Here is a 20874-nt window from a genome sequence, read left to right as displayed (position 1 = left end):
TGAGAACCGCGGCATTCTTCTGGCAACCCGAGAAAGGTTCAGTAGAGGGGTTTTGAAGGACCTTCGTGCGAAAAAAAAAGCTCAGACTGCTGCAATATACAGGTACACAATTCTGGAACTCCTTTCAATTCTGAGGCAATCGGTGTGGAGTATCGTCCCGTGTCGGTACCAATGGCCATGATAGCAAACTTAGAGAGTGGTACTACACCACAATGACTCGTCTGACTGGCACCCGCAATAGAACTAACCAAGTCGGTGGTGGCCATAACAACAAGCGTGCTCGCACACTAATCTCGGTTAGTAGGCTGGATGCCGCATTCCCGCTTTCACTGCCGTGCTCAAGAGAAGCAGTGGCAACTTGGACCGCCCGGATGAGAAGTCGGGTAGGTGAATGTCTTTAATGCAAATAGGCAAGAATTTAGGCCCTTCGGCGGTAGTGCGTAGCATAGTCCACGTGGGATATCCGCTGTTAAACCAAAAGAATAACAAGCAGAAATCCCGAAATAAGGACATCGCTTTAGGCACATCGAAAAAAACTGGAACAGATCATCTAAGAAAGCGATTACGGTGGCTTAAGATCAGTCAGTATGAATAAAGAGGGGTAATAAAATGGGCCTCCAGTAGTCACCTGCATATGCTGCACACAGTCATTTACTAGCGGTTCACTGAACCCTGTGTAGATGAAGACACATTATTGGCACCGCATTTTTGGGGCTTCGCCTAAGCCACAAAAATTCGATCTTAACGAGGCATATGAGGTTTTTGCCTTAAATGACTATGCTCATATTTAAAACTATGTTGTGCATCCCTAGGCTGTCCAGTGTGCTCAAAAGCTCTATCGGAAGCAAGGCAGAACCCGTAGGACCGTGAAGCCATTTTCATGTAATGAAGCCTCAACTCCATATGTAGAATGCTCAGTATCGTGCAGCGCGGAATACTTCATTTTGCACCCCTGTCAATATGTGGCAAACATTGCTTATTATAGGACAACATTGTCAGCCAGAGCATATGCAAAAACGTGATTTTGTTGCCAAGTTTTTTTTCTATAGGTGCCACTGAAAAGGAGCACAATTGAAACAATTTGGTTTCGCTCTGAAGAAGTCATTTGACAACTCAGTAATCTCCCCCAGCCCAGAAACCCCACTATAGCGAACAAGGTTTTAATCATTTTTAGCTCATTAACGACACAAGCTGAGCAATAAATTTCCGCTTGCTTCAACCAAACCCAGCCGTCTACTTATGACGAATGTTTTGATAGTTCGATAGATGGGCTGCAGGGCAGACTAGATAGCTGCACTGCTTTTTGCGCACACTGCGAGAAGTCTGACAGTTTGTCGAACATGAACAGGAAATGCTCACACGCCCGGGGAGCAAGCTGCTCCTGAAAAGGGCACTAATGACGCGCATTGGGACGGTAAACAAGCGAAAAGCGGCTGCTTTCATTTCGGTATGCATCCTTCAGTGCTGTTTTTTACTTCCTGCAAATTGTCATTAAAAATGCTCTGGCGCGCTATGCCCGAGGGTATGCTCCGCAACTTACGCAAATCAAATGGAGAGGTCTTCCGCCCCTCAAAGCTAATTCTTGCCTTCTTGAAATGAAAGATCTCGAGTGCGTATCACCATTCAGATGCTTCCATTAAGACTCCGCCGAAGGCAGAAAAGAGAAACACAAGAAAGAGAGAGAGATCAATTGCTTTATAGTTCCATCAACACTCCTTCCCGTCCCTTCCGTTTCTGTTCCTTGCTTCTACCATGCCTTCATCATTTCTCCATGTCCTTCCCTGTCACCATTGCAGCTTTCTTAATAGCCTCATGGGCGCCTAATCCACAGTGTACCGCAATGCTATCTTTCGTATCGAGCGTTTTTCTGAGTTCTCGCGATTTTTAGAAATTTCGAAACCGCAAGTTTAATAAAAAAGGCTATTCACCTCCTTATCTAAGGTCAAAATGCGTTCTCGAGTTTCTTATTTAATATTATGGAGTTGTCTAAACTACCATTGCTTATGTTGTAATGGGTAATGGGAAATTTCGAATTATTATTCAGACTCTTGTAGAGAAACAACAAGTGCATTCATACACACAGTTTTTATTTATTCGTGCTCTGAGAAGAGACGCAGCCTGTTATAAGAGGCAAGATCAAGTCACGATTCCAACCGCAATAATAGCTTGTGAACGATATCCGAACTTTATGGTCTCAGCGGGAGTGAACGGGCGCAGTGCTGTGCCTTTTTTCTCATTCCTGCATGCCACGTTATGCCTCCTTTCCTAAGGTTAACGGTTGCATTTAACACAATGCCGTCTCTTCGTGGACATCCGTAGTATTGGTCTAATAAGCGCACCAGGCTGCTTTGAAAACACGACGCAAACTGACGAACCAGGCTGTGAATACACGTGTTTTTGTTGTTGTTTTTTTGTGCTGCATAACGCACTGCACATTTACCAGAAAAGGGGAGTAAGTGATTTATAGTCACTGCTTCCATAGCAATCAGTCGACGAAATTATTCAAATTGTATACTTTTGGGACGCCTTGACCATCGTCCCATTTTCCAATACATTTTTTCCTATTGCCCTTCTTTCCATGTTAGTTTACCAATAAGCAAAATGGCGATAATATGTACATGATGTACAGCATATTGCCTAACGCATCATTTCGTCATTAGTGAACTTCAGTGCGAAGTGAATTCGAGCATTCTGACAGCAATAAAACGAAACTGCACTGCCAGTCATCCATTTTGATGACAATATTTCACTTTCTGTTATTTGATTGATTAGTACGGAATTGCATGGATGATTAATGAGCATTCCATCTTACCTGATTATGGCTCAGACTCCCTACATTTTACTTGCCATGTCTGCTGTAATTTTCTTAAAAGTAATCCTTATTGGACATTGCGTAAGCGCTATGATTGGCCTGATGGTGCGGCCGGGCAATGTGCCTTCGTCATGTCTATCAAATGGATCACTATAGTAACAAATAAGGAAACGAGTATTGGCGAGATACATCTCCTGCGGGTGGAACTTATCCACGCCTAGCCCTGCAAACACGCTGGCCGTTCAAAACGATTGCTAAATGACATTTAGAAAATGCAAATTAAATCGACAATGAGCCAGAACAGCAAGGCACCGAATCGCATAATCCTGCTACAGTGCACAGTTCTACAAATAGAAAATGACGACCATTTAAAGAAGTTGCAAAGCTATTTATTCTAGTTCGGTAAGCACTGATAAAATCCCGCTACCGGAAGCAAGCTCACATGCGTAATACTGGCTCCCCCCCCCCAGGCTAAGCGTCACCTAACTATTCGCTGCCCGCGTGCGCTAATGTTGGTCTCATACAGTGCAGTTGCTGCCTCGCTGATAAAAGATTCATCGTGGCAGCTTACGATGAGGAAAGAATCGATTGATTAAAATAACGTTTAGATAGATTAGCAGCCACAGTGCAGGTGATTCGGATAGGCAGCGTAATTCACGAGAGAAGGAACTCCACAACAAAGTAAGCGCCGTGATAGCTGGAGAGAAAGTCTGTTGCGATGCAAGGTGTGAAGGAAAGCACTGAGATCCAAGAGTGTGCCGGAGCAATAAGATGGGGCGGTTCAGAGGCATACCTACCGTGTTTTTGGTGCCACTTGCTCCGCATTTTCTAAACGCACCCCAAAGTTTGTCATTCGTCAGTAGGCGTGTGTTCCATAACGTGGAGCGGTCTCGGAAGCATGGGAACAATGATAGCAACCGCGGCGGTTGTAGGCTCGCGACAATTCAGAATAAACAATGGGACAACTCAGTTCTGGTCTGCGTAGCCGTATTATAAGCGTACATAGATGACGAAAGTCTGTACTTTGGTTCCAGTTCAATCGTGCTGTCAACGTAAAAGGTCATTCACACATAGCCGGAACATGACTCCCCGTGACTGCTCGTGCAGGCTATCAGTGTGCCTAAGCCATTAAAAAATTCATGAAAAATCGTAAATGGCATGATTCACAACTTCCAGGTTGTCGTACACTACTCACCATTGATTCGTGACCGGGATTTATGCAATAGTCACAAGCATGTGCGTGTCCACGTGAAGCCGTGTTTCCGATAACTGTGATCGACCCTGTACATGGTTAGCATATCACTAAGAGTGAGGTTGAGCCATGAAGTGATGCCGTTGGTTTGGGGGTGATATGCTGTTGTACAGCGATGAACAATGTGGAATTGCTCATGCAAGGCCCCGACGATCTTGGAGAAAAGACGCCAGCGGCCACTTAGCAGTTCTGTCGCTACACCATCAAGGACTAGCCGATGTAGGAAGGACGAAGCAACATATTTTGCGGCTGCAGATCGCAGGGCTGACGTTTATTTAAGTAGCATGTGAGATGATACGGCAGTGATGTTCCAGGGGTTGACTGAAATGGTTGGAAGGGGACCTCCTTAAGCATCAATGCGGACGCGATCAAAGTGACGGATGTGTGATGGCCAGCTAGGGGACTCGCGACGAGAGAAGATGGCACAAGAGTAGATCTGAAGAAGAATGAAGTGATTTATAGCTCTCCAGTATTAACGCAGCAGCATTCGAGCATGCCTTTTGTACAGTTGCTTGGCCGCATTGTATACCTGCTTCGAAAGAGGCGCCGATGGCAGCATGGAGGTGCCAACGAATCACCAGCAGTCACTTCCGGCTATCCGAATGATAAATGCAACTGTATAAAAATCCATCGCTAACAACAAAGTTGTCGGATTCGGGACGAAGTGGCCGGGATGGAAGATTCTCCAAGGAATTAGACAGGAAGGTTAGAAGTGGGACAATCTACAGATATTTCAGGTTCCCAGAAAGGTCGTCAATGATGTTGAGCGGCGAAACATTGTAAGCGCAGACAAAGCCACCGGTAAGGTCATATGAGAGAGATGAACTGGAAAGAGTGCTAACGTCAGAGTGCTTGCGGCTAGACCAATAATGACGTGATTGTCGTGCTCTTGGAGACGTAAAGTTTAGTGAACGATGCGGCATCTTTGAGGCAGCACAGCCAGCAGATCGCATAATGATCCGTGATGGCGTTGCACCGCCGTCCGTAGATGTGACAGCAAACAAAATTGCAATTGCCCAAATGATTTGTAAACATTCTTTGTCGGACAGAAAATATTTGAATTCCGCTTCTGTAACGGTGCGGATCAAGTAGGCGATAAAGAATTCAGAATACTATAGCATTCCGTTGGGCAAGAACAGCGCGCGGGCCCACACCACTAGCGTAGTGCGAATTTAAACATGGCACGTATCGAACAGCGTGGTTTGGCAGAGGTGTAGAGACGTACATAAGGAAATAAAAGGCAATCTTCATTAGCGATTGCTGGAAACATAATAGGGCCAAGCAGGAATGTAAAGAGTAACGATGCAACTATCAAACTATTCTTTAGAGGAAATGAAAAGCCTAACTTACAAGCAAGAATCTGGAAATATAGAACGGACATGTGGAACTACCAATTTTATATGTACTCATGTATAATCCGACAAATCGTACCCAATATAAATGGGGTGTTCGGACTGAATAATGTCGATGTCTACACATATTTGCATAGATATGATACAAGCTGCGGATTTTGTACCGCAAGCGTGTCATTGAAAGTTCAGATTTCCCGGTTTTAGATAAACGGACCAAAATGAGAAGTGATAATAATACGCGGTATTCAGTAGCGAGTTGTGTAGCTTAAAGAGCTTGGCTGTAAGCCAGTTCGAGAGACCGCGTAAAATGTCAAGCACGAAAACGACAGGCCAGCAGACATCCCAGCCGCCCTGAGTCTGCGCCTTGCATCCGTCCTGTGTGTAGTTTTTAATATTACGGCATCGCGTTGACTCACTAATAATTGCTGCAAACGCTGGAAGCAGGAAATCGCCCACAGACTGAAATAAGTGACACGGGATATACAAGTATAAGAAGGCACTAAGAGCCGACGTCCCTAAAAAATCAGTAGCTTTAGTTGGGACGAACACATGTATATCCAAGCACCTAGATAAAATGTTCTTTTAACGTACGCTCCGCAAAACAAAATCGAAGGAAACTACTGACTCCATACTGCACTTCGTCGGCTTCTATACGCGGAGTGGGCTGCTGTCGGTCTGCTTCATTACAGTGTACTCACTATGGCTGAACTTCAACTGAGGTGCAGCGCGCGCACCAACAGACTGCGCACTGTAGTGTTTCTTGTCTGCTTCTGCTGCGCGATCATATCGCTGATGGTCTGTTACTCCTCCGGGATGAGCGGCCACTTCCGAGCGATGGGGAGTTGACGCTTGTATTCTGGGACCGTGTGCGTAGTGTGCTACGGATTGGCCTTAAATAATGCGCGCTGGTCAATCATGTGACCGCATGCTTTCAAGTAACTTATGCGCTTCTCCCTTCGGATCCCGTATATGGACGAAGATAATAATCAGCGCCGTCCGCTTCACCGCTATTAAACGCATGCCTCAGACCAGGAACATAGCTTACAGACTAGAATCAACAGGTGTAGACCCATGAGAGGAAAAAATGGGTTGATATTTACCCTTCCGTAGCGTCTTCCATAGAGCGGATCATTAACGACCCTCTGGGAGCCGCCCCAGAATCAGGGACCCGTAAACTCAGTCTGGTTCCACATTAGGTTCCAGTTAGCGGAACTTTTAAAAAATTACAGCTTATATATGTGGGACAGTGTTCCAGATAAACGTAGACTGGATATGGGGAACAACGTTTCCGTTAAATTTTATTGGCTATATGTGGAAATACATGTAACAAACACTGTCCATATACAGGGTCTGTCCTAAAGATAATGAGACTGGTCGCAGCGTTGCACGCGTATTAGTGCGATTAAAAAAACCGCTTTCATGGAATGGTGGAGGGCCCTTCAGCTTCGCAGCGTGACAAGTTCATTTGGCTTCGAGCAGGTGAAGCGAGTAGACGAGCTTGAGAGTGTACCCCTGTTTCGTAGCTGCGTCGAGCAAACTTAAGCAAACGTGGAACATCATTACGCGGTGAAATTTCGCTATACACTCAGAAATTCGAGCACTGGGGCATCTGTGCTAATCAAGACAATGATTCGGTATACTGAGTGCGACTTTTCAAAGGCACTAGGCGTTTAAAGATGGCCGTGAAGACGTTTAGCCCAGCAATTGTACGGGTGCTCGTCGACGGCTACGGACGCCGATAAAGATAATGTGGCTGTTTACTGAAAACTGTATGCTTTTAAGTGTCCATCTGATTGTAGAAAAATTAGAAATTCTAAAGTGAACACAACACTTATATGCAGATCCGTTTTCAGTAAAACAGGCACACTTTCGTTATCGGCGTCCGTAGCCGTCGCCAACGGGCGCCCGGAGTGTTGTTGGGCTGGATGGCTTTACGGCATCTGCAAATTTTTTGTGCCTTTTGAACAGTAACAGTCAACACGTCACATCATTGCCTTGATCAGGACGAATGCGCGGTAGGCGACGTTCGTAGTTATTTCAAAATTTCACCGTGCATAGCTGTTCCGGTGTTTGCTTCCATTTTCTCGACGCAGCTACGAAACGACTTTACACGCTCAAGCACGTCCACTTGCATCTCCTGTTCGAAGCCAATTGAACTCGTCACACTGTGAAGTTGGAGGTTCCACTACTATTCCCCGAAACCAGTTTCCCAAATACACTAAAACACCCGCAACGCCCAAACTAGTCTCATTACTGTCTGAAGAGACCTTGTAATCTGAGCGGTGTTGTTTCAACCTGTCTGAGGGCGTCTCTCCTCGACATCGCTGCCCGACAGGGTTGTCCAACTTGTTTGCTAGTTGAGCTATTTGATGGCTTCACTGCTCGAAGTCGTTGGCCGGCCCAACTTCTTTCGAGCTTGATTTTCTCGATGGCTGCGTGCTGGGCAGTTGAGTGCAATCACAGTACAGTTATTGGTGTGCTGGAGACACTGATAATGATTCAGTCAAAGGCAACAATTAACGGCCTGACAAGACCTTTCGTACATGTGAGACTAACGTTGTCGCCATTGACATTCCTTAGTATTCCTTAGTATTAGCATTCCTTAGTATAGTGCTTAGTATTCACGTGGCCTCACATCTGCTCACAATCGGCTTAGGTTAGCTGCTAATAAAGCATTTGCCGTTAAAGGAAGCAAACTTGGTTTCGTGAATAGCGGAATGGAATAATAATAATTATGTTAATCAGGTACAAATAGCAGATGATAGTACATAGTATCAAAGAAAAGTGAGCAACCATCATTGACAGGGTAGGTTGTGCCCCGAAAAGGAGAAATGTGGTCGAGGGAGACAAGAAGGACAAAAAATTGAAGGATGCTTTCTTTGGGATGGATTTTTTAGTACTGAGAACTCGCCGTTCCATGACTTAAAAACTAAAATAGGGGCAACCACAGAAGAAACAAATGCAGTGCTAAGTACACTGTGATGTACAGACAACCATGGAAGCTTACAGAACAGAAAAATAAGAATAAAAATTAAGGTTGTTGCACATCAAAGCATACAGCAAAACCTGAGTGGTGTTTTGACCGTTTCCTTGTGTGACCTTCACTATCCATTCCTCAACGTCCTGCAGAAGCTTTAAATACAGGAAATAAATTTGATTTTTCATTGTTTCAGACATTCCGAAATATTGTACGCTTTCCTGCTGCTGTTGTATTTTTATTTTCTTTTTCAGTTAATCAGATTATTCAGAATGCGCAGGGTCAAGTATTAGTTCTTGGAAACAAGTTTTTGAAAACGTTTGAGTTCAACCCTTATGCTTTCTATAGCTTCGAATTCTATTTGTAAGATCAAACGCGCAACTATTAGAAACCACAACCATTATGTGTAGTGAAGCATTCGAGTTAAAAATATTGAAAGTTGCACAAATGACGCCCTTTATTAAATTCTATTTGATACAAACGTTTGTCATATAACTACATACGCTTGCATGTGAATGATAACAGATATGAGCAACCAGTTGAATTAATACAGTCATAAATGTTCGTGATTTCCGCGAATTGCAAAAAGAACGAGCAGGCAGCACCGGGAATAAACTTTGAAATGGGGTTGGCACTGCAATGTGTGCTTATTTGCGTTCAATAAATATTGCATTGTTAGATTACATTACTATTTTTTGTTAAGCGATAAAGCGATATTTACGGTGTTTACAAGCGTTGAGTGCTGGCTAGTTGGTTGCTCATTGAAATGCGATGTGTTTCGTGATTTGAAGAAATGAGATGGGACACCAGTGTAGACGCACAAGGCAAGCTGGGATAGTGGCTTAACCGTGAGGGGTCGTAACGCTAAAGAAATAACATGAGGAAATAGGAAAATTAAGAAAGCAATAGTATTAATATGTAGTGGCTGGCTTGCTGGTTGCCCAGTGCACAGTGCCAGGCTTGCACAGTGCCAGTATGCGCGTTCCCACTTTTTGTTCCTGTCACTACTGCGCTGTATGCTTCTCAACCAGTAGGCAACATGAGTTTTTTAAAGTATCTATTCTTGAAACAATTTGAGTAAGAATACAAAGGTGCGTGTTACACAGAAGTTGGCCACAAATTCTGTTACAAATATCAGCTAATTACATTATCATTTTTATAACTTTCTTATCATATGCTAGTTATTCACGCATGTCACATGGACAATCAAGGGTGCCACACGGCAGAGTAAAAACTGGTCTTGCAAACTAATCTGTAAACCAACTTGCTTACGTTACCAGAACAGGTGGACTGCAGGAACTGCTCACATAGATTTGCTGCTGGCGTTCATTTTGTGGCTCAAAATGCAATCTCTACCTTACAAACAGCATATAAAAATTTGTAGACCTTGAATGAATAAAACATTTAACTTAGCAAACAAACATTTGTGACTAACTGTCACAAAATTACCTCATTGGCACTTGAAGATTTCGTAATCGGCGCGCACCTCGCACCTAGAGTAGTTTTAGCTTCCCCAAAACAGATTTCAACTTGAAAGTCATGAGATATACATCAATTGCTTGAATTTCCCAGAGTAAGGTTTGAAGCAATCCCAAAGTTTGGCGAGAAGAATTATGATATGTCAGGCCGAGGATGAAGTGCGTTGTAAAACACAAGAACAAACCTTGATCAATGCTAGTTCCCGCTGCTAAGCCAACAGTATGCTTCCCATATATGAGTGTTTTCTCTGTCCCACAAATACACGGTCCAGGTAAAGCTTCATCATCTGCGCTTGGTCCCTTCAAAAAAAAATAATGATGTTTCTTTATAAAGTTATAAAGTTAAGCACATCAATTAAAAGCATTATTTGTGAAAAATATGTGCTACTTCATATATTATACGTCAGGGGATTTTATAACTTTCTCTCGTACATGAATCAGATGCTGAATCCATAGTTATGCCTTGCACTTCTACACAAAAAATTGCTTGCTACTATTGGATTTAAGCAACAAGAGTCAATTAAATATTAGCGGCAGAAGATTGGTATTTATGCATTACATGCTCTTTTAAGGCTCTGTGGCAGCCACTTGGAAGTGTATTCAATGCAAATTAATATTCGCGGTATTTTCTTTTGTAAGCATCGATTTACGTATATTGTATTTAAAACCTTCAATAGCCTTATTGAAATTAATACATTTGTGATGTATGGAACGCTGCTCTTCCGATAGAAAACGTAACTATAAGAAAGAAGTCTTCAAGCAGTAGCTTTTGCTTCCCTTCAATGAACTTGGCTTCTATTTTGTCAACTGCAGTCTCGAAACGAAGTTGTGGCTCAAAAGCAAGCTGAAATCAATCAGTAATCCTGAACAGCAATGAATCAATTTTTGTAACTTTGGTTCTGTACTAGAAATATTTATTGATTACTCTTAGCAAGAATACAATTCTCACTGCTATCGCCTATTAACCATGTTTAGGACAGGTAACTATTTAGCCAACAAAATTTGAAAAGTTTCTACCTTTCTTACGCCATGTACACAAGTAATTTAAAAATATATTGAAATGAAAGTGCATTGAAAAATATTCTTTGCAAGGCACATTTCACTGTTCTCCATCATTCTCCATAAATCAATTTTCTGTCCATTTCTTGGAAGATATGACACATCATTGCATGCTTTGGCACTGTTCACTCTTTTGAAATCGCCAGCATTATTTTAATTACAATAGTCCTTTGTAGTGAACTGTGAACCTAGTTGTTTTAATCTGTTTGCTGTGTCCCGTAACTCAGCCTCATTTAGGTCTAAATGTCCTGTTTATATGTTCCACCATTAGTTTATTATCAGAATTTTTAAGATAGCTTTTTCTAATTTGGCAGTTCCTGGCCAAAGCTCTCAATAAAATTTTAACCTCCTGTCACAAAAAAAATGTCTTTCCTCACTTAGCACTTTTCTCCATCGTTACAGCGTGTGGTCACTAGCAGCACAGATGAAAGTGCGGCCGTCTTACTTATCGTAGCTGACTATCTCATGTCCTGAACTGGAGTTTCGTTCTTTCAGGGCTGGATGTATATTTCTACCCAGTTTTGAAACTCACTATTGCGCTCTTAATTTTAAAAAGAAACAAGAATAAAGAGTAAATAAATAATCAATTTACTGCATAAATAATTCATAGATAGGCAGTAGCATTAACCAGTTAGCACTATACCTACACACTACTCCCATCCAACCTTCTGTATAGCTTCTACGAGCATGTTGTGAATAAGAGCAAGCAGGTGACAGACATTATAGAGAATGCAAATAATTCCAACAAAAATAGCCCCAATGAATAAAACAACCTAGAGAGGAAGTCCCCGCCCTAAAGAGAGACGTTCACTTGGCTGGCAATATTTCACACTAACCTTTCTTTCTTTGCGCCGCTTTCGAATTCATACTTGATAGAAAAACAGCGCAAAAGACGTGCACGGAGGAGAAGAACGGACAGGACAAGCGCTGACACTCACAACTGAAGTTTATTGAAAAAACACACAGATATATAACCCAGCCAAGCAGCACCAAACCGCACATTAAACATTTAATTTAATGTGCGGTTTGGTGCTGCTTGGCTGGGTTATATATCTGTGTGTTTTTTTCAATAAACTTCAGTTGTGAGTGTCAGCGCTTGTCCTGTCCGTTCTTCTCCTCCGTGCACGTCTTTTGCGCTGTTTTTCTATCATGTCACCATACCAACTCGCCCAGATGTCTCTTCTTTTACGAATTCATACCTTGTTAGTTGCTGATCTTTCAGTAATAAATGAGCCGTCATTATTCTCCCCTTGGCAAAACTATGAGCAATGAGCTATGAAATACACTTATCACCACAATCTTTTTTCCTATAATTACTTTACATTTAGTGTATCATCGAATCATTTTCAGAGCCTGTCCTGCACTACGATTATGACAAGCATGACAGATTCCAGCTGCAAACTGATACATACAAAAAGCAGAGATATGCTCTAGCGTTTCACACATACGGAGATGATTTTCGTCTTGACTTTGAAAGTTTATATTGTTGTTTATTTAATAATTTTTTCGCCGATATTTAGCATCAGCAAAAATTGCCTTTTCATTCCGAGAAATTTGAGGTTATGAGCAACGTTTCGTATTTGAATAATTAAAATAGTTGTTTCATCGATTGCACACCAAAATGTCCTTTATTATCATAATCAAGCATTGGGTTTTTGTTATAAGCGTATTGACACCTTTGATCACTCTTTCTAAATATTAAATTCTTCAGCTTTAAGAAATAATTCATCAACTGAACACTAAATTATCTTGTTCATAATCATTAAGTATTGGCATTTCATTATGAGCATTTTGACAACTTTAAATACATCTTTTTCAGTCTTTCAACTATTTCAATTATTTTATTGATCAATCAGACATTCTAAATATTCTTATCTACCATAATCAATCATCGGCTTTTCATTTCGGCATTTTGACACATTTGAACGACCCTTTTAAATTTGTTAACTTTTTCATTGCATTAATTAATCAATTTATGATAACTATTTCAATAAATTGACATTGAAAATCACACAACAATCATTAATCAATACAACGACAAATTACTACTATACAACGTTTTTTCAACGCAGCCACCGGTAATTTCCGACAAGGATTGTCGACAACTACAACGCCGATGGCTTTTAGTCTGAACAAGTTGTATAAACTGTCGCTTAAAGATTACTTCCCTCGGCTGGTAAAGTTGCATGCGCGACAAGCGAATGTCCTCACAAAATACGCCATCCCATGGGCAATTTTGCACTGGTCACCATTATTACGGCGTGTTTGAAGCCACATGCATTGTTAATCAGTGCTGTGGCTTCTTCGCAGCTCACTTATGTATCTTGCAACAGCTGAACGATCCATTTTTTGAACAATGATATTAGAATTACGGGCGGCAACGAGATATAGAACATAGCTGTGAAAAATGTAGACAACCAAAACCACATACTCCCCCCCCCCCCCAAAAAAAAAAACACTCATTGACTAATATCAGGAGTTGGCAAGAAAATATTTGCGGAGTGGCACATAATCATTTAAAAAATTGATTGGGATCCCTACCTGGTACAACTTCAATCCTACAGACCCAATAATAATATATGGATAAGAAGATTAGCGCTATAGTACAGATAATAGGTCTGCATAATTGAGTGTTCTTTCTGTCTTATAGGGATTAACACTGTAAAGCGTCACCGGCTATGAGATATGCCTTTGTGGACATTCGAGAAATTTGGGCCGCGAGGGGTGATTGAAAACATGCACTGTGATTAACAAGACGACGACTAAACACTTAAAGAACTGGACAAGCGCAGACTAAACTAACAAACAGACGAGATGTATAAACAGAGAAACAAACAGATGCACCTGCGCGGAACAGTTCAAGTTTTATCGAAGTATAAAAATTCAAACTCTGCAAGGGAGACAGAAGACTGGCTGATGCATTTATCACCATTTTTCCTGATGCAGTAGGCCACCTTAACTACTCGCGTTAGCTTATTTCTATGACGGAAAAGAATTCTAATTTTTGAGAACAGCGGGAAACAGCTTTGTCTATCTTTATTATCTTTTTATTCTTCCATTCGTTGTATTTTCTGCAGTGCAGAGCCTCGTGTAAATAAGTTTCGGCTGATATGGCCCCAAATGCTCCTTCAGTCGAACATTTGTACATCGGCCGGCTGGCCAACATACACCTTCCCGCAAGATAAAGGCAACTCATACACAACTACGCCCATGCAGGGCACATGCCTCGATCTGTGCTTAATATCACATAAAATGAACCAATACTATGGAATGAATCAATTTTTCGCCGTACACAGTGAAACAATCTGGCCAGTTTGAAGGGTGCAGAGAAAATCACTGATCTCAAAATGATCGGCCGCATTCATGTTATGATAAAGTTGGTGCTTATAAAGGGTGACAGAAACCTTCTTTACAGCGCGTGAATCGTTGCGTTAAGCGGTTTTATTGTTAGATTTTACATGCTTTATTAACTTTTGAGAAACTGAAGCTAACATCAACCTGGTATACGTAGCTGAAACCAGTTTATTAACCTGTTGAGCGGTGCTCGGGAAGAGCGCTCCCATCCGTGGCTTCCCTTGAGAATGACGGCTTGCGTCACTAATTTCTCACACCGCACGTCTATCACGCACATACTTAGACATCTGCCACATACTATTCAGCACACAGCCACAATCTACCACACTATGTGAAAAGCCACTAAGCATAGCTATAAAGCCGTTCGAACTTGCATGCATGGTCTAGGGGTAACATGCATGAATTGGAAGCGTCATGGTATACGTTTCTTCAGTCTCCTAACCTTAACATCTGATAACAAGAGCTCGATTTAGCAGCTGCTGTGAAACCGGCCATGTCACGTGGTCACGTGACGTCGCACCCTCCTACGATCAGTCATCACCTGGACATGTCAGCTGCCAACCATCACCTGCCGCAGCAACAACGCGTGCAAGTTTTGTCTGAGAACGCCCAAAGCGCACACCATTAATTTTGCGGAGAACGGGACGTTTAATGCTGTCGCTTTAAAGCAAAAGGGCAAAACGAGGAAGTACAGACATCTTCCCTTTTCAAAGACTGAGGGAATTTGCTTTAGATCCTGCTTTTAGCATCATGAATTCTCATGCGGTAAAAGGCGTAAACACAATGGCTACCTTATGAGACTTGCAGCTGCGGTATCTTCCGCAGGAACAGCGTGCCTGCCTCTCCTCGCTGAGCGTGCCACGAAGGCACCTCAGCGAATGCGATGAGACAGTCTAGCCCCAGCCCGGCAAGCAGCACTACAAATACGCCGCACACCTTCGGTAGGCCGAGCCCACTGGTCGAGCCCAACTGCTCCGACCAATTGCTGCTATCAGGGCAGCGCCTTCCTGGATCCCTCACTTTCCATCAGCGGTGCTTTAGGATCTGCAGAGTGCCGCTATCTTGCAGCCCCAGAATGGCGGAGGAAAGAAGGCTCCGGTAGGGAGAACCTGCACACATTGTACGCGAAACTAGACTTTAACGTAGTTTTTCCGGATCTTAATTACTTATGTACTTCGTAAAACGTGTTCTTCATCTAGTTGGAGTCCATTTACAATTTATGCAAAGTTTGCCTAGGCAAACGAATAACCAATAATTATCGTACATCTACAGGACGAAACCATATGTACGAGTTTTCATTGCTAAATTTCAGGGCACTTCCGATGAGAAATAAAACAATGCTCTAACAGTAACATAGTTTTAACCTTATCTTTCTTCACACAGACTTCATACCTATTGAAGCGATTTGAAAAAAACGAATTACGAATTGCTCTTCATTATATCCAAGCAATACACAGAAGCGTAAGTTTGATCGTCAGTGCTGAGGAGATTAACCGCTGTTATTTTGATTCACGTTCTTTTGAAGAAATAAGTTTTGATCATTTTTGAAGGTTATCGCAAATTAAAAACGCAGCAATATATGTCCAAAAATCTCCGCCCTAACTTCCCCATACCTATGATGACCAATAAATGCCAAACGCTTGTAAATATCATATTACATATCAGTCGAAATCTGGAATTAAAAATAAATTCCATGATTCACTCCTTGAAATTCTTCAATGTCACTCCCATGAACTAGTGTATATAGCCGACATATTGTGTTCTAAGTGAATGCAGATTTTTCCCTTACATATTTTTTTATTGAGGTAATCTGTAGCCCGACTTGGACCTGGAAATACGGACAGTATGAGTGGTGTTCATCGCACAAGAAATCAAAGGACTCGACACTTTTGAAAACGATAACTGTATTCCACCAGTCGTGTAAGTTCTTTTTATAGCCATCTCAGTCAAATGCAGCAAAAAACAAAAAAATTTGAATTAAAAGTCGGTAACTTTTTTTGTTCGACACATTGAAACCAACGTTCTCTTCGTGAAACGTGTCAACGTTATTGCGAGGTAGGGGCTGCGGACTCCGTGAAGGTTTAAAACGGGTCTTTATTTAAATAAAAGCGACCCAAAGAAATGAAGAGGGCCCCAGGCCCTTAAAAGGTAGCGGGCTCCCCGAGCAGCCGTTCTCGTCTGCTGCTGGAGGAAGACTCTTCTTCACCGCTGCTGGCCGGACTCCGCACGTCATGGTCACGTGACCCAGCCGCGGTTCTAGGAAGCGATGGTCCGTGGGTGGCCGAGCCAGGGCCACCCAGAGTTCCAATGCGGGGAGAGGGGAAGGTGACGGTCGCTCTTCGCGACCCTCATAAACATGTCAAGTCCGAGCAGGACGCTTTCCTTCCTAATGAGAGCACCGCGCCCTCGCTGGCACCCCGTGGCGCGGAGGGTCTGCTGGCGCGCTCGCAGCACAATGTTCAAGTATTCGAGTGTTCACAGCCACCAGCTACTCGGAACGTAACAGACTCCTCCCCCGGATGAAGTCCTTCGCCGAGGCTGCGTCCCCAGATGCAGGGTCGGAAGAAGGCCAACATAAGGCAAAACACTCGCGCTCGCTTTGCACGCACACATTCGCGGAAACCCCTGGTCGGTGGTGCCCAAGCGACGAACGACTGCCAGACGTCGTTTACAGAATTTTTTTGGCCCATGCTGGTCCTCACCGACCAACTAATCGGCCCTCGGCAACACATGGAAAAAATACAACACAAAACTAAACGAGAGTTCTGAGAGGCTTTCTTTTTTTTTTTTTTAACGCCTCGTAGCTTAAAACCTCTGCTCAAACCATCTGCATTTTAGTTCTCGCTTCCCTTCTTAATCACCCCGAGTTCCAGCATCCTGTCGACATCTTTCCTCACAACTTCTAGTGTTCTAACAGACGACAGGTATGGCTTAAACTTGAAATGAACCGCGGATATCCATTTGATATCATGGGTTACCAAATCGGTTTTTCCTCGTTTGTCTTCATAATGCCTGTACAAAAGACCGTTCTTCTCCCGGAAGGAAATGTTCTGTGACGAGACTCCTTCAGTCAAATCGCCACTACATACCTTTAGAGTCGGGTCAGCCTTCTGCTCTGACCTCAGCTGCTCTTTGTTTGCCTCAAGTAGCTGATCAAGGCTACATGCAGTAGGAGCGACAAAAGAAGTGTTTAACTCACTTTCCATCTCATTCGGACGCTGGCTGCTCTGTGACTTGTGCGCGTGGTCAGCCTCACTTTGTTCCGGCCTTTCAGGTCTCTTTTTACCCTGTTCCTTTACTACCTCAGGATTAACTGATTTTCTGGCATCAATTGAACTCTCCCAATCTTGGTAGATCAACTTCTGAGAAAGTTGTCGCGCTTTAGCCTGAGTTAAAGCCATCACTTGGGCTTCGGTTTCAGCGAAGCCACAACCCTTTTCATTGAGCAATGATTCCGAGATGTTAGAAAAAAGGTAAGGGTAGCCTTCGGGCAGACCCTTCGACACAGCCGCTACTGTGTTTAGTGGGCCAAATGGCCCCTCAATTTTAACATTAGCCATTGGCAGACAAACGGAATCTTCACTTACTGCCTGACGTATCCACGCACACTCCGACACATAGTCTTCTTTTGCAACAAATTTAGGGTGGACTACGTCCATGGTTGCGGCCGAATCCCTGAGAACTCTGCACCGCTGACCATTTACTGTGCACTCCTTAGTGTACGGTTTCAGGAGTTCGTTGTTACTCGGGTGGTCTCTCACTGAGGCGAACACCTGCCTCTCTTTCGTGCAGTTTCGCGCGAAATGTCCTGACTCTTTACAGTTGTAACATGCCAAGGGACTCCTTTTTTCAAATTCTGCCGAATGATCACTACTCTCCTTACTACCTGATTCATTGGCTCTGCGTGAAGTAACGGGGTGCAGTGAACCACGTTCTCTGACGCGGGGTTCTACACGAGGCTTCTGCTGCTCTCGATTGTAGAGTTTCTGCCCCTGATTCTCGTTTCTGAAATCCTGTCCAGCCTTAGCTGGCTTAAAGTTGCGGCTTGCCACATATTCATCTGCAAGCTGCGCCGCTTTCTCTACGGACAGTCCCTCTTGCCTGTCCCTGACCCACAAACTAATGTTTTCAGGTAAGGTCTCAAAAAATTGTTCCAGGCAGATCAAATCTTTCAGCTTTTTGAATTCCTCTGCCTTTGAACCTTTCACCCACTGCGTCAAATTGTCATTTAAAGTACAGGCGAATTCCAAGAAGCTTTCATGATGTTTTTTTCGAGACGTGCGAAATCTCCTTCGGAACTCTTCCGTTGAAAATCTGTACTTCGCGAGCAGGCTTGATCTCACCAAATCATAGTCACCCGCTTCGCTAGCACTCAAGAGTGCTACGACCTGCGAAGGTTCTCCGGGAAGCAATGCCATTAACTTTTCCGGCCACATGTCACGGCTAATGTTGTGTCTCTCGCACATCCTCTCAAAATTGATGAGATAGAGAGCGATGTCATCGCCAACTTTGAACGGCTGAAGCAAGTTCGTCATCTTTACGTTACCTCCCTGAGGTGTGACGGCACTTTCCCCGCGTTCTATCCTTGCCCGCTCGAGCCTTGTCTTTTCAATCTCGAGTTCCATTCTTTTACTCTCTCTCTCAGCTTCCAACTCAGCCTCCCTCTTTTCTTTCTCCTTCTGCTTCTCTCGTACATCAGCTTTCTCTTTTTCGATTCGGCATCTTTTCCCAAGCGTCAGTTAGCTCGTCTTCTTCAAAGCCCACCTCTTCAATAGCGAGGCGAATTTCTGGCTTTCTCCTACTTTGGCTTATCTCTAAACCAAGTTCAGCTGCCAACAGCAGCAGTTCATCCTTACTTAACTTCTTAATGTCCATGGTTGACGAGAGCCGACTACAAAGCCTTCAAACTAATCACACACCCGGTGGTGATTAATTAAATTTTGTCCGAACAGAACCCAGTTCTAGCTCGTCTGGCAATACGTAGTCGCTCCTGCACTCACCCAACCAAGAGTCTGCGATGGCCGCTGTGCCTCCCGGAGTCACGAGCTGCCAAGTCCGGCGATCCCAGATCGTCGAGGTTGCTCCTTGAGCGGTTGCTTCCACGCCTGGCCTTCAAGTTGCGCTGTGAAGAAGGTGACTCCCTGAGCCACGTAGCGGAGCTCCGTTGATCCCGGATCGTCGAAGACGCTCTCCGTCAGCAGTTGTCTCTTGGGCGGTTGCTTTCAAGCCTGGCATTCACGTTGCGCTGTGACGAAGGTGACTCCCTGAGCCACGTAGCGGAGCTCCGTTGATCCCGGATCGTCGACGACGCTCTCCGTCAGCAGTTGTCTCTTGAGCGGTTGCTTTCACGCCTGGCCTTCACGTTGCGCTGTGACGAAGGTGACTCCCTGAGCCACGTAGCAGAGTTCCGTCGATCCCGGATCGTCGACGACGCTCTCCGTCAGCAGTTGTCTCTTGAGCGGTTGCTTTCACGCCTGGCCTTCACGTTGCGCTGTGACGAAGGTGACTCCCTGAGCCACGTAGCGGAGCTCCGTTGATCCCGGATCGTCGACGACGCTCTCCGTCAGCAGTTGTCTCTTGAGCGGTTGCTTTCACGCCTGGCCTTCACGTTGCGCTGTGACGAAGGTGACTCCCTGAGCCACGTAGCGGAGCTCCGTTGATCCCGGATCGTCGACGACGCTCTCCGTCAGCAGTTGTCTCTTGAGCGGTTGCTTTCACGCCTGGCCTTCACGTTGCGCTGTGACGAAGGTGACTCCCTGAGCCACGTAGCGGAGCTCCGTTGATCCCGGATCGTCGACGACGCTCTCCGTCAGCAGTTGTCTCTTGAGCGGTTGCTTTCTCGCCTGGCCTTCAAGTTGCGCTGTGACGAAGGTGACTCCCTGAGCCACGTAGCGGAGCTCCGTTGATCCCGGATCGTCGACGACGCTCTCCGTCAGCAGTTGTCTCTTGGGCGGTTGCTTTCAAGCCTGGCATTCACGTTGCGCTGTGACGAAGGTGACTCCCTGAGCCACGTAGCGGAGCTCCGTTGATCCCGGATCGTCGACGACGCTCTCCGTCAGCAGTTGTCTCTTGAGCGGTTGCTTTCACGCCTGGCCTTCACGTTGCGCTGTGACGAAGGTGACTCCCTGAGCCACGTAGCAGAGTTCCGTCGATCCCGGATCGTCGAAGACGCTCTCCGTCAGCAGTTGTCTCTTGAGCGGTTGCTTTCACGCCTGGCCTTCACGTTGCGCTGTGACGAAGGTGACTCCTTGAGCCACGTAGCAGAGTTCCGTCGATCCCGGATCGTCGAAGACGCTCTCCGTCAGCAGTTGTCTCTTGAGCGGTTGCTTTCACGCCTGGCCTTCACGTTGCGCTGTGACGAAGGTGACTCCCTGAGCCACGTAGCGGAGCTCCGCCGATCCCGGATCGTCGAAGACGCTCTTCCGTCAGCAGTTGTCTCACAGCCTTGGTCTTGATCCCGCCGCTGCCAACCAGATTATTGCGAGGTAGGGGCTGCGGACTCCGTGAAGGTTTAAAACGGGTCTTTATTTAAATAAAAGCAACCCAAAGAAACGAAGAGGGCCCCAGGCCCTTAAAAGGTAGCGGGCTCC

At 44.5% G+C, this 20874-nt stretch overlaps 1 protein-coding gene across 1 annotated transcript in view; it reads left to right on the top strand.

Moving 5' to 3' along the window:
- The window catches only part of LOC146209593 (uncharacterized), a 119446-nt gene that overhangs the window by 50884 nt on the left and 47688 nt on the right, over positions 1-20874 (top strand). The gene's annotated exons all lie outside the window — the stretch shown is intronic.

The sequence above is a fragment of the Amblyomma maculatum genome, chromosome 1 (assembly GCF_055883805.1).
Source record: "Amblyomma maculatum isolate TAMU_Amacu chromosome 1, ASM5588380v1, whole genome shotgun sequence".
Taxonomy (NCBI): domain Eukaryota; kingdom Metazoa; phylum Arthropoda; class Arachnida; order Ixodida; family Ixodidae; genus Amblyomma; species Amblyomma maculatum.
Note: the sequence above shows the minus strand (reverse complement) of the source record. Positions and strands in the feature narration are given on the sequence as shown.